This window comes from Amphiura filiformis, chromosome 1, assembly GCF_039555335.1.
Source record: "Amphiura filiformis chromosome 1, Afil_fr2py, whole genome shotgun sequence".
NCBI lineage: Eukaryota > Metazoa > Echinodermata > Ophiuroidea > Amphilepidida > Amphiuridae > Amphiura > Amphiura filiformis.
In genome coordinates this window covers 12,243,829-12,258,150 of record NC_092628.1, presented here as the reverse complement: position 1 = coordinate 12,258,150, position 14,322 = coordinate 12,243,829, and the positions used below count along the sequence as shown (strand labels likewise).

Genomic DNA, 14,322 nt, shown 5'->3' with positions numbered 1-14,322 from the left:
GAGTAATAAGACACATTTTCTTTTGGTAAAATAAAGGCGTAAATAGGTGACACGGTAAAAGCTCAGTGTTTTCACAACTCTTGCTAGAAGTTGAACAGAACAAGTGCCGAACTTGATTCAAAAACACGTTTTAACCAACTGCTGTCCGCGATTGTTTTGATTTTATGTTGTTAGGTAGGCGACAATATTGTCAATGAAATGCGTATCACGTGTGTAATGCGTACGCGTAAACTTAACTTGAACCATTTTTTCACGCGCATACCGCGCCCTGACGTCGACGCGCTTGGCTCACTACTGGCTCACTACAGCAATGCTATTCAGGTGCAAACAAAAAACCGTATCGCATGTGGACATTTGTGTTATCTGTGCTTCTGTAAAATGACGATTTTGTTTGTTTGTGTGTAGGCCCTATGTCAAGAGGGTGTTGGTGTTATGAGTGGTTTAGATGATGGATGTTTCCCTATTTTTTTCGTCTTTTGGTAAATTAAATTTGATGTTACATTCCAATTGTCCAGTAGGCCTAGGACCTGCTCAGAACGCGCTGTTGGATACGATTATTTTCTTCTTCGGCATGTCCATCATATACGAATGTTTTTGTCAAAATGATCAGTATCAACATTTATTTTATTTTATTTTATTTTATTTTATTTTATTTTATTTTATTTTATTTTATTTTATTTTATTTTATTTATATAGATCGATTTATTTGATTGTGTGGTTATCATTCATTCATTCATTCATTCATTCATTCATTTATGTATCAATAATTAATTATTTGCTTTCCACACAAGGGAAACTTGAAACTATTGGTTAACCCACTTTTGGTTAGTAGCTATCCCCCTGGCAAGTTGCACATTTTTTTAGCCCTGTGGGCACCACTCTTGTCATGAAAGGTACATTGTTGACATTAAAATATTCACATCAATTGAGGCTTTGTTAATTGCTCATCTTCCAGTACACTTCCGTTGGATTATTATAATTAAAGTAGAACGCTATAATAGATTATCTTTGCAGAAGTGGAACAGTATAAAGCATGTTGACAACACCTGTCTGCATTAAAGACATTTCTTGTGTGCACTGAGTTCGCAGAGGTACTAAAAGTATATGTATGAGCTCTCCCTGACAAGAAACACACAACTTACCTGGGGGAACAGCTACAAATGTTACGGTGGGACATTCTATAATATAATATTTTGTCTACTGCATTTTTCCGTTTTTATTAGTAGTAGTAAATGGTTAATTAACAAGTTTATTTTAAATATCAAATAACATATTATTTCACACATTGATAGACCTACAACTTGTAAGCAATGCACTACTTCATCAATGATCAATACACATCTACAGTAGACGCGCGCAAGTAATGTACCACTAGGCCTACACGTCATGTGTACGTAGCCAAGTCATTGGATAAGCATAAATTACAATTAGATTGCACCTGTATGTTTAAAGTCTGTTTTAATTTCAATGGTATGGTAGTTCATACGGGCCTACCGTGCCGTGTGGTGTGTGAAACCAGCCGGATGATTTTTGATGTAATGATCTGATGTTAATTTTTGCTATCTACTGAAGATAGCTCGAGACAAATGGTGCCGAGGTGCCGAATAAGCCTATACATCTATCAGCGAGTTGAATTGCTAGTGGTACTAGTATTATAATGAATCGGTTACCGGTAGTAAATTGGCTGCATCTTGCCAAAGACGACCAGTTTACCTTGTAAAAGTGGCACTGAATTTGTAAACATACGCTGACCGGATGTGCAACCCGTGATTTATTATAGTTCCTAAAAATTAAAAGACTGGGATGTTATCAGAAAAAATGCACAATTTCATTAAAGTTTAATAGTTGTACGTTTCATGAGGAGCAATAAATTGTTGCACAATTAATATAGAAACGATTGGGGGGAAAGGTGAGCAACCAGACTGAATCTTAAGCTAAAAAGTAAGCTTAAATCACACCTTCAGATGTCTACGGCCATACCACGTTGAATACACCGGTTCTCGTCCGATCACCGAAGTTAAGCATGCAACGTCGGGTCCGGTTTAGTACTTGGATGGGAGACCGCTTGGGAATACCGGGTGCTGTACACTTTTGCATTCTAATCCTTCATTTTTATTTTTACTCGTGTTGAAGTTTGTTTTCTCTATCTCATGTGATGTAATTTTTCTATTTACAAAGCAGCTAATTTTTGTTCAAAATATCATTTTTTCTCACTATTTACGTTTCTGGAGCACACCAGCCTAACAACTAGAAATTAATTGCTACCAAAGCGCCACCACATAGCACCAACATCAGTGGCGTAGCCAAGGGGCAGCTGCCCTCCACCATTCTGTGAGATGTCTAACCCCTCTTCTCCCCCCCAACAAAATTGTTTTTCAAAATAAAAATATCGATGTGAATTGCTGAATTCAACAAAACTAGCATATACACAACTGAAATTCTGTGGTATTTTGCAATTTCATCAATAAAAACAAATCAACTAATTATCCTACTGAAACTTACTATTTTTATGGAGTAGACCAGGCTTCGGCGCGGTAGAAAGACTGACAATGAGAGCGGGTGCTTAGGATATCAGGCATTTTCAAGTAGATATTCCTCCTTTTTCACAAAATAGAGTAATAAGACACATTTTCTTTTGGTAAAATAAAGGCGTAAATAGGTGACACGGTAAAATCTCAGTGTCTTCACAACTCTTGCTAGAAGTTGTACAGAACAAGTGCCGAACTTGATTCAAAAACACGTTTCAACCAACTACTGCTGTCCGCGATTGTTTTGATTTTATGTTGTTAGGCGACAATATTGTCAATGAAATGCGTATCACGTGTGTAATGCGTACGCGTAAACTTAACTTGAACCATTTTTTCACGCGCATACCGCGCCCTGACGTCGACGCGCTTGGCTCACTACTGGCTCACTACAGCAATGCTATTCAGGTGCAAACAAAAAACCGTATCGCATGTGGACATTTGTGTTATCTGTGCTTCTGTAAAATGACGATTTTGTTTGTTTGTGTGTAGGCCCTATGTCAAGAGGGTGTTGGTGTTATGAGTGGTTTAGATGGTGGATGTTTCCCTATTTTCGTCTTTTGGTAAATTAAATTTGATGTTACATTCCAATTGTCCAGTAGGCCTAGGACCTGCTCAGAACGCGCTGTTGGATACGATTATTTTCTTCTTCGGCATGTCCATCATATACGAATGTTTTTGTCAAAATGATCAGTATCAACATTTATTTTATTTTATTTTATTTTATTTTATTTTATTTTATTTTATTTTATTTATATAGATCGATTTATTTGATTGTGTGGTTATCATTCATTCATTCATTCATTCATTTATGTATCAATAATTAATTATTTGCTTTCCACACAAGGGAAACTTGAAACTATTGGTTAACCCACTTTTGGTTAGTAGCTATCCCCCTGGCAAGTTGCACATTTTTGGCCTGTGGGCACCACTCTTGTCATGAAAGGTACATTGTTGACATTAAAATATTCACATCAATTGAGGCTTTGTTAATTGCTCATCTTCCAGTACACTTCCGTTGGATTATTATAATTAAAGTAGAACGCTATAATAGATTATCTTTGCAGAAGTGGAACAGTATAAAGCATGTTGACAACACCTGTCTGCATTAAAGACATTTCTTGTGTGCACTGAGTTCGCAGAGGTACTAAAAGTATATGTATGAGCTCTCCTGACAAGAAACACACAACTTACCAGGGGAACAGATGTTAATTTTGCTATCTACTGAAGATAGCTCGAGACAAATGGTGCCGAGGTGCCGAATAAGCCTATACATCTATCAGCGAGTTGAATTGCTAGTGGTACTAGTATTATAATGAATCGGTTACCGGTAGTAAATTGGCTGCATCTTGCCAAAGACGACCAGTTTACCTTGTAAAAGTGGCACTGAATTTGTAAACATACGCTGACCGGATGTGCAACCCGTGATTTATTATAGTTCCTAAAAATTAAAAGACTGGGATGTTATCAGAAAAAATGCACAATTTCATTAAAGTTTAATAGTTGTACGTTTCATGAGGAGCAATAAATTGTTGCACAATTAATATAGAAACGATTGGGGGGAAAGGTGAGCAACCAGACTGAATCTTAAGCTAAAAAGTAAGCTTAAATCACACCTTCAGATGTCTACGGCCATACCACGTTGAATACACCGGTTCTCGTCCGATCACCGAAGTTAAGCATGCAACGTCGGGTCCGGTTTAGTACTTGGATGGGAGACCGCTTGGGAATACCGGGTGCTGTACACTTTTGCATTCTAATCCTTCATTTTTATTTTTACTCGTGTTGAAGTTTGTTTTCTCTATCTCATGTGATGTAATTTTTCTATTTACAAAGCAGCTAATTTTTGTTCAAAATATCATTTTTTTTCTCACTATTTACGTTTCTGGAGCACACCAGCCTAACAACTAGAAATTAATTGCTACCAAAGCGCCACCACATAGCACCAACATCAGTGGCGTAGCCAAGGGGGGCAGCTGCCCTCCACCATTCTGTGAGATGTCTAACCCCTCTTCTCCCCCCAACAAAATTGTTTTTCAAAATAAAAATATCGATGTGAATTGCTGAATTCAACAAAACTAGCATATACACAACTGAAATTCTGTGGTATTTTGCAATTTCATCAATAAAAACAAATCAACTAATTATCCTACTGAAACTTACTATTTTTATGGAGTAGACCAGGCTTCGGCGCGGTAGAAAGACTGACAATGAGAGCGGGTGCTTAGGATATCAGGCATTTTCAAGTAGATATTCCTCCTTTTTCACAAAATAGAGTAATAAGACACATTTTCTTTTGGTAAAATAAAGGCGTAAATAGGTGACACGGTAAAATCTCAGTGTCTTCACAACTCTTGCTAGAAGTTGTACAGAACAAGTGCCGAACTTGATTCAAAAACACGTTTCAACCAACTACTGCTGTCCGCGATTGTTTTGATTTTATGTTGTTAGGCGACAATATTGTCAATGAAATGCGTATCACGTGTGTAATGCGTACGCGTAAACTTAACTTGAACCATTTTTTCACGCGCATACCGCGCCCTGACGTCGACGCGCTTGGCTCACTACTGGCTCACTACAGCAATGCTATTCAGGTGCAAACAAAAACCGTATCGCATGTGGACATTTGTGTTATCTGTGCTTCTGTAAAATGACGATTTTGTTTGTTTGTGTGTAGGCCCTATGTCAAGAGGGTGTTGGTGTTATGAGTGGTTTAGATGGTGGATGTTTCCCTATTTTTTTCGTCTTTTGGTAAATTAAATTTGATGTTACATTCCAATTGTCCAGTAGGCCTAGGACCTGCTCAGAACGCGCTGTTGGATACGATTATTTTCTTCTTCGGCATGTCCATCATATACGAATGTTTTTGTCAAAATGATCAGTATCAACATTTATTTTATTTTATTTTATTTTATTTTATTTTATTTTATTTTATTTTATTTATATAGATCGATTTATTTGATTGTGTGGTTATCATTCATTCATTCATTCATTCATTTATGTATCAATAATTAATTATTTGCTTTCCACACAAGGGAAACTTGAAACTATTGGTTAACCCACTTTTGGTTAGTAGCTATCCCCCTGGCAAGTTGCACATTTTTGGCCCTGTGGGCACCACTCTTGTCATGAAAGGTACATTGTTGACATTAAAATATTCACATCAATTGAGGCTTTGTTAATTGCTCATCTTCCAGTACACTTCCGTTGGATTATTATAATTAAAGTAGAACGCTATAATAGATTATCTTTGCAGAAGTGGAACAGTATAAAGCATGTTGACAACACCTGTCTGCATTAAAGACATTTCTTGTGTGCACTGAGTTCGCAGAGGTACTAAAAGTATATGTATGAGCTCTCCCTGACAAGAAACACACAACTTACCAGGGGGAACAGATGTTAATTTTTGCTATCTACTGAAGATAGCTCGAGACAAATGGTGCCGAGGTGCCGAATAAGCCTATACATCTATCAGCGAGTTGAATTGCTAGTGGTACTAGTATTATAATGAATCGGTTACCGGTAGTAAATTGGCTGCATCTTGCCAAAGACGACCAGTTTACCTTGTAAAAGTGGCACTGAATTTGTAAACATACGCTGACCGGATGTGCAACCCGTGATTTATTATAGTTCCTAAAATTAAAAGACTGGGATGTTATCAGAAAAAATGCACAATTTCATTAAAGTTTAATAGTTGTACGTTTCATGAGGAGCAATAAATTGTTGCACAATTAATATAGAAACGATTGGGGGGAAAGGTGAGCAACCAGACTGAATCTTAAGCTAAAAAGTAAGCTTAAGGGATGAGTCTATAGGAATAACGACCAAACAAAGAAATTCTTGTTTAAGCCGTAATATTGTAGTCTTTCAACCCTTTCACAACTTCAGCTGTGTAACTTACAAAAATTCCCGCTAAAAAGTGGTTCTTTTAATTTTAGAAAATACATTAATAATCGCATTGGACTTTTCGTACTGATCGTACTATAAGTGACCACCAGCCTATAATGTTCTAATCACACTATAGACTGGGATTACATGTGACGTCATTGCCAGGCAATTGGTCTCTATTGTTCCTTGTCCGGAAATATGCCCACGCAGTCAGGGACCGTGCTTTTAAAACTCCCGCCAGATCACAATAAGGCCATTGAACTGCGTATAGTAGCCATACGTACTCATTGAAGTATAACGGTAGCACGTTCCCTTACCGACTCATTATTAATGTGTGGAAAGGGGTCAGGGTAGGCATTCTGATCATTCTAATCCTTTCTTTTGAGGTCAATAGATAAAAGAAAGGCCTTGAACACAGGTGCCGAGTTGTAGATAATATTTAATCATCAAAGCTGATGGCATAAGAAATTTCGAGGAGGCAGCGCTTATTATTTCTTGTAAACACAATCTAATGTGGTACTCACTACATGTAGAAGGCCGGGCAGGTCTGCAAATTAGTGCATGAAGCTAGTAAAGATATAGCTTTATGTTCAGTTTAATCAATTAAAATACTATGGCTGGATATCAAAAAAATCGCGAGGCATTAAGTATTAATTTTTATATTATTATGACAAAATCCAGTCCCTTCTCAATTGAATAGGCTCCGAGATTAGACGTTCCTTTCCAAAAATAAATTATATGGCCTAGAGGACATGATATAGGCCTAATCTAAACCCATATTCGGTATCCAGAAACCTTCACAGTCTGAGCGGCGCTTGCACTCGCATCGCATTAAACTAGACAAAGTTCGCTAAACTGAGGCCTGCTTCAATTGCCAACCTTTATCGAGGGGCGAGTTTGAGGTTTCATAGTCATCTATTACCTATACCATTTTTCACCCCGATGTGGCAGTGATGTCAACGCGTTGTGAACAGCTGTTTCGCTCGCGCATCTATGCGGTGTCTTTAAGCGCATGCGTATGTACACCAGCGACATCGAACTCCAGCGAGTGATGCTGCGCCTAATAAAATTCGTTTCATATCTCTTTCCCGTCATGAGTGTCGCAAAATACATCATCTCCCCGGGGGAGTACAGAGTTATGTTCATTGCATTCTGAAAAACGGACATTTCGGCTGGTGCCTTCATCACAAAAAATGAATCCCCGATCATCACGATAATGGCGCGCGATCACGAACACCCGGCAAGCGGCAGAGCGTTTCAACCAATGACAAGTCTTGATTGTGTCCGTTTGTCTGCAATGCGCGTGCGCCACGCCGCTCATTGCAACCGGCATGGTAGTATGAAACCAGCACAGAGGAGTAAGCTATCTTATGGAAACCAGCTTTATACTGACGTGACCCCGGATGTGACGTCACTGTCACATCAGGGTGAAATGTAGTCTCGGTACCAGCCGGTTTGTGCTCCTCCGTCACTAACGGTGACGGAGGAGCACAAACCGGCTGGTACCAAGACTAGGTGAAAAGGTATTGAACAACGCAAACCAGCCACATTTGTCATAAGTTTGAATAGCCATTAGAACAACCGTGAATATAGTGTCAGAAAGTCTTACACATCTTAGTATAACCTTGTCGTTTAGTGTGATACTGAATGCAGCGCCATATTTGGAATATATTCGTACACGGTGTGGGCAAATAGTTGCTCAAATGTAGGCTAAGTAGGCCTAAATCATGAAAATCGCTTAATCGGAATAATACTAACCAGTAACGGACACTGAGACAGCACTACGTTTGAAGTTTGAGGTAAGTAAAGCTTTTCCTTGTTATAAAAAACAAGGAAAAGGCAGTCATTTTATCACAACGCGATATTTTAAAAAAGTACATTTTGAGAGGGCCTACGCTGGTTCTTTTGATTCTAGTGTAAAATCTGTTCATCACATGTAGTCCGATTTGGTATCTATTGTCTCATCAAAGTCTTGAGAACTCTTTTGATGTTATGTTGGTTAACAAAAACGATACTGTTAAAAATAGCGGTATTTATGCAAGCGACGTATCTATTGTGTAAAATGCATTGAAAATTGTCGGCTAAAGAGGGCATAAATTAAAATCGCGAAGAGTAATAGCAACAATAACTATCTACATTCCAAGCGGAAACGCTTTTCAAAAACATACCACCTTTTTCGGGCAATCGCTGAAACCGAAATATGAAATTCCAGGCCATCTGTAACAAAGTGCGTGAGCAGAAATGACCATGAACTTGGGTCACCAAAACAAGTGTTTATATTGGTGTCAGGCCTATCATAGTGATACAACAATTAGCCCCCAATAATGGCTTTCATTTGAACCGTTATTTGTTAAACTGCGATTTTTACTTTTTGAGAAATCAATGAATGTATCAAAAAACTTTTCGAAAGTCGATTTAAAATGGCATAACCCGTTAAATCACACCTTCAGATGTCTACGGCCATACCACGTTGAATACACCGGTTCTCGTCCGATCACCGAAGTTAAGCATGCAACGTCGGGTCCGGTTTAGTACTTGGATGGGAGACCGCTTGGGAATACCGGGTGCTGTACACTTTTGCATTCTAATCCTTCATTTTTATTTTTACTCGTGTTGAAGTTTGTTTTCTCTATCTCATGTGATGTAATTTTTCTATTTACAAAGCAGCTAATTTTTGTTCAAAATATCATTTTTTTTCTCACTATTTACGTTTCTGGAGCACACCAGCCTAACAACTAGAAATTAATTGCTACCAAAGCGCCACCACATAGCACCAACATCAGTGGCGTAGCCAAGGGGGCAGCTGCCTCCACCATTCTGTGAGATGTCTAACCCCTCTTCTCCCCCCAACAAAATTGTTTTTCAAAATAAAAATATCGATGTGAATTGCTGAATTCAACAAAACTAGCATATACACAACTGAAATTCTGTGGTATTTTGCAATTTCATCAATAAAAACAAATCAACTAATTATCCTACTGAAACTTACTATTTTTATGGAGTAGACCAGGCTTCGGCGCGGTAGAAAGACTGACAATGAGAGCGGGTGCTTAGGATATCAGGCATTTTCAAGTAGATATTCCTCCTTTTTCACAAAATAGAGTAATAAGACACATTTTCTTTTGGTAAAATAAAGGCGTAAATAGGTGACACGGTAAAATCTCAGTGTCTTCACAACTCTTGCTAGAAGTTGTACAGAACAAGTGCCGAACTTGATTCAAAAACACGTTTCAACCAACTACTGCTGTCCGCGATTGTTTTGATTTTATGTTGTTAGGCGACAATATTGTCAATGAAATGCGTATCACGTGTGTAATGCGTACGCGTAAACTTAACTTGAACCATTTTTTCACGCGCATACCGCGCCCTGACGTCGACGCGCTTGGCTCACTACTGGCTCACTACAGCAATGCTATTCAGGTGCAAACCAAAAACCGTATCGCATGTGGACATTTGTGTTATCTGTGCTTCTGTAAAATGACGATTTTGTTTGTTTTTGTGTGTAGGCCCTATGTCAAGAGGGTGTTGGTGTTATGAGTGGTTTAGATGGTGGATGTTTCCCTATTTTTTTCGTCTTTTGGTAAATTAAATTTGATGTTACATTCCAATTGTCCAGTAGGCCTAGGACCTGCTCAGAACGCGCTGTTGGATACGATTATTTTCTTCTTCGGCATGTCCATCATATACGAATGTTTTTGTCAAAATGATCAGTATCAACATTTATTTTATTTTATTTTATTTTATTTTATTTTATTTTATTTTATTTTATTTTATTTTATTTTATTTTATTTTATTTATATAGATCGATTTATTTGATTGTGTGGTTATCATTCATTCATTCATTCATTCATTTATGTATCAATAATTAATTATTTGCTTTCCACACAAGGGAAACTTGAAACTATTGGTTAACCCACTTTTGGTTAGTAGCTATCCCCCTGGCAAGTTGCAAATTTTTGGCCTGTGGGCACCACTCTTGTCATGAAAGGTACATTGTTGACATTAAAATATTCACATCAATTGAGGCTTTGTTAATTGCTCATCTTCCAGTACACTTCCGTTGGATTATTATAATTAAAGTAGAACGCTATAATAGATTATCTTTGCAGAAGTGGAACAGTATAAAGCATGTTGACAACACCTGTCTGCATTAAAGACATTTCTTGTGTGCACTGAGTTCGCAGAGGTACTAAAAGTATATGTATGAGCTCTCCCTGACAAGAAACACACAACTTACCAGGGGGAACAGATGTTAATTTTTGCTATCTACTGAAGATAGCTCGAGACAAATGGTGCCGAGGTGCCGAATAAGCCTATACATCTATCAGCGAGTTGAATTGCTAGTGGTACTAGTATTATAATGAATCGGTTACCGGTAGTAAATTGGCTGCATCTTGCCAAAGACGACCAGTTTACCTTGTAAAAGTGGCACTGAATTTGTAAACATACGCTGACCGGATGTGCAACCCGTGATTTATTATAGTTCCTACAAATTAAAAGACTGGGATGTTATCAGAAACAATGCACAATTTCATTAAAGTTTAATAGTTGTACGTTTCATGAGGAGCAATAAATTGTTGCACAATTAATATAGAAACGATTGGGGGGAAAGGTGAGCAACCAGACTGAATCTTAAGCTAAAAAGTAAGCTTAAATCACACCTTCAGATGTCTACGGCCATACCACGTTGAATACACCGGTTCTCGTCCGATCACCGAAGTTAAGCATGCAACGTCGGGTCCGGTTTAGTACTTGGATGGGAGACCGCTTGGGAATACCGGGTGCTGTACACTTTTGCATTCTAATCCTTCATTTTTATTTTTACTCGTGTTGAAGTTTGTTTTCTCTATCTCATGTGATGTAATCTTTCTATTTACAAAGCAGCTAATTTTTGTTCAAAATATCATTTTTTTTCTCACTATTTACGTTTCTGGAGCACACCAGCCTAACAACTAGAAATTAATTGCTACCAAAGCGCCACCACATAGCACCAACATCAGTGGCGTAGCCAAGGGGGGCAGCTGCCCTCCACCATTCTGTGAGATGTCTAACCCCCTCTTCTCCCCCCCCCCCAACAAAATTGTTTTTCAAAATAAAAATATCGATGTGAATTGCTGAATTCAACAAAACTAGCATATACACAACTGAAATTCTGTGGTATTTTGCAATTTCATCAATAAAAACAAATCAACTAATTATCCTACTGAGACTTACTATTTTTATGGAGTAGACCAGGCTTCGGCGCGGTAGAAAGACTGACAATGAGAGCGGTGCTTAGGATATCAGGCATTTTCAAGTAGATATTCCTCCTTTTTTTCTATATTTATTAATAAGACACATTTTCTTTTGGTAAAATAAAGGCGTAAATAGGTGACACGGTAAAATCTCAGTGTCTTCACAACTCTTGCTAGAAGTTGTACAGAACAAGTGCCGAACTTGATTCAAAACACGTTTCAACCAACTACTGCTGTCCGCGATTGTTTTGATTTTATGTTGTTAGGCGACAATATTGTCAATGAAATGCGTATCACGTGTGTAATGCGTACGCGTAAACTTAACTTGAACCATTTTTTCACGCGCATACCGCGCCCTGACGTCGACGCGCTTGGCTCACTACTGGCTCACTACAGCAATGCTATTCAGGTGCAAACAAAAACCGTATCGCATGTGGACATTTGTGTTATCTGTGCTTCTGTAAAATGACGATTTTGTTTGTTTGTGTGTAGGCCCTATGTCAAGAGGGTGTTGGTGTTATGAGTGGTTTAGATGGTGGATGTTTCCCTATTTTTTTTGTCTTTTTGTAAATTAAATTTGATGTTACATTCCAATTGTCCAGTAGGCCTAGGACCTGCTCAGAACGCGCTGTTGGATACGATTATTTTCTTCTTCGGCATGTCCATCATATACGAATGTTTTTGTCAAAATGATCAGTATCAACATTTATTTTATTTTATTTTATTTTATTTTATTTTATTTTATTTTATTTTATTTTATTTTATTTTATTTATATAGATCGATTTATTTGATTGTGTGGTTATCATTCATTCATTCATTCATTTATGTATCAATAATTAATTATTTGCTTTCCACACAAGGGAAACTTGAAACTATTGGTTAACCCACTTTTGGTTAGTAGCTATCCCCCTGGCAAGTTGCACATTTTTGGCCTGTGGGCACCACTCTTGTCATGAAAGGTACATTGTTGACATTAAAATATTCACATCAATTGAGGCTTTGTTAATTGCTCATCTTCCAGTACACTTCCGTTGGATTATTATAATTAAAGTAGAACGCTATAATAGATTATCTTTGCAGAAGTGGAACAGTATAAAGCATGTTGACAACACCTGTCTGCATTAAAGACATTTCTTGTGTGCACTGAGTTCGCAGAGGTACTAAAAGTATATGTATGAGCTCTCCTGACAAGAAACACACAACTTACCAGGGGAACAGATGTTAATTTTGCTATCTACTGAAGATAGCTCGAGACAAATGGTGCCGAGGTGCCGAATAAGCCTATACATCTATCAGCGAGTTGAATTGCTAGTGGTACTAGTATTATAATGAATCGGTTACCGGTAGTAAATTGGCTGCATCTTGCCAAAGACGACCAGTTTACCTTGTAAAAGTGGCACTGAATTTGTAAACATACGCTGACCGGATGTGCAACCCGTGATTTATTATAGTTCCTACAAATTAAAAGACTGGGATGTTATCAGAAAAATGCACAATTTCATTAAAGTTTAATAGTTGTACGTTTCATGAGGAGCAATAAATTGTTGCACAATTAATATAGAAACGATTGGGGGAAAGGTGAGCAACCAGACTGAATCTTAAGCTAAAAAGTAAGCTTAAATCACACCTTCAGATGTCTACGGCCATACCACGTTGAAAACACCGGTTCTCGTCCGATCACCGAAGTTAAGCATGCAACGTCGGGTCCGGTTTAGTACTTGGATGGGAGACCGCTTGGGAATACCGGGTGCTGTACACTTTTGCATTCTAATCCTTCATTTTTATTTTTACTCGTGTTGAAGTTTGTTTTCTCTATCTCATGTGATGTAATTTTTCTATTTACAAAGCAGCTAATTTTTGTTCAAAATATCTTTTTTTTTCTCACTATTTACGTTTCTGGAGCACACCAGCCTAACAACTAGAAATTAATTGCTACCAAAGCGCCACCACATAGCACCAACATCAGTGGCGTAGCCAAGGGGGCAGCTGCCCTCCACCATTCTGTGAGATGTCTAACCCCTCTTCTCCCCCCCAACAAAATTGTTTTCAAAATAAAAATATCGATGTGAATTGCTGAATTCAACAAAACTAGCATATACACAACTGAAATTCTGTGGTATTTTGCAATTTCATCAATAAAAACAAATCAACTAATTATCCTACTGAAACTTACTATTTTTATGGAGTAGACCAGGCTTCGGCGCGGTAGAAAGACTGACAATGAGAGCGGGTGCTTAGGATATCAGGCATTTTCAAGTAGATATTCCTCCTTTTTCACAAAATAGAGTAATAAGACACATTTTCTTTTGGTAAAATAAAGGCGTAAATAGGTGACACGGTAAAATCTCAGTGTCTTCACAACTCTTGCTAGAAGTTGTACAGAACAAGTGCCGAAAAAAAAAAAAAAACACGTTTCAACCAACTACTGCTGTCCGCGATTGTTTTGATTTTATGTTGTTAGGCGACAATATTGTCAATGAAATGCGTATCACGTGTGTAATGCGTACGCGTAAACTTAACTTGAACCATTTTTTCACGCGCATACCGCGCCCTGACGTCGACGCGCTTGGCTCACTACTGGCTCACTACAGCAATGCTATTCAGGTGCAAACAAAAATCCGTATCGCATGTGGACATTTGTGTTATCTGTGCTTCTGTAAAATGACGATTTTGT

At 38.0% G+C, this 14,322-nt stretch overlaps 5 non-coding genes across 5 annotated transcripts; all 5 read left to right on the top strand.

Annotated features, from left to right (window-relative positions):
• The first annotated feature begins 1,966 nt into the window (after positions 1-1,966).
• LOC140169837 (5S ribosomal RNA) lies at positions 1,967-2,090 on the top strand. Its single transcript, XR_011861416.1, has one exon. It is a non-coding gene; the product is annotated as a 5S ribosomal RNA (ribosomal RNA).
• A 2,059-nt stretch (positions 2,091-4,149) lies between these two features.
• On the top strand, positions 4,150-4,273 carry LOC140169834 (5S ribosomal RNA). Its single transcript, XR_011861415.1, has one exon. It is a non-coding gene; the product is annotated as a 5S ribosomal RNA (ribosomal RNA).
• A 4,592-nt stretch (positions 4,274-8,865) lies between these two features.
• LOC140169806 (5S ribosomal RNA) lies at positions 8,866-8,989 on the top strand. The gene has a single exon (XR_011861408.1). It is a non-coding gene; the product is annotated as a 5S ribosomal RNA (ribosomal RNA).
• A 2,093-nt stretch (positions 8,990-11,082) lies between these two features.
• LOC140169740 (5S ribosomal RNA) lies at positions 11,083-11,206 on the top strand. Its single transcript, XR_011861393.1, has one exon. It is a non-coding gene; the product is annotated as a 5S ribosomal RNA (ribosomal RNA).
• A 2,077-nt stretch (positions 11,207-13,283) lies between these two features.
• On the top strand, positions 13,284-13,407 carry LOC140169880 (5S ribosomal RNA). Its single transcript, XR_011861425.1, has one exon. It is a non-coding gene; the product is annotated as a 5S ribosomal RNA (ribosomal RNA).
• The last annotated feature ends 915 nt before the right edge of the window (positions 13,408-14,322 follow it).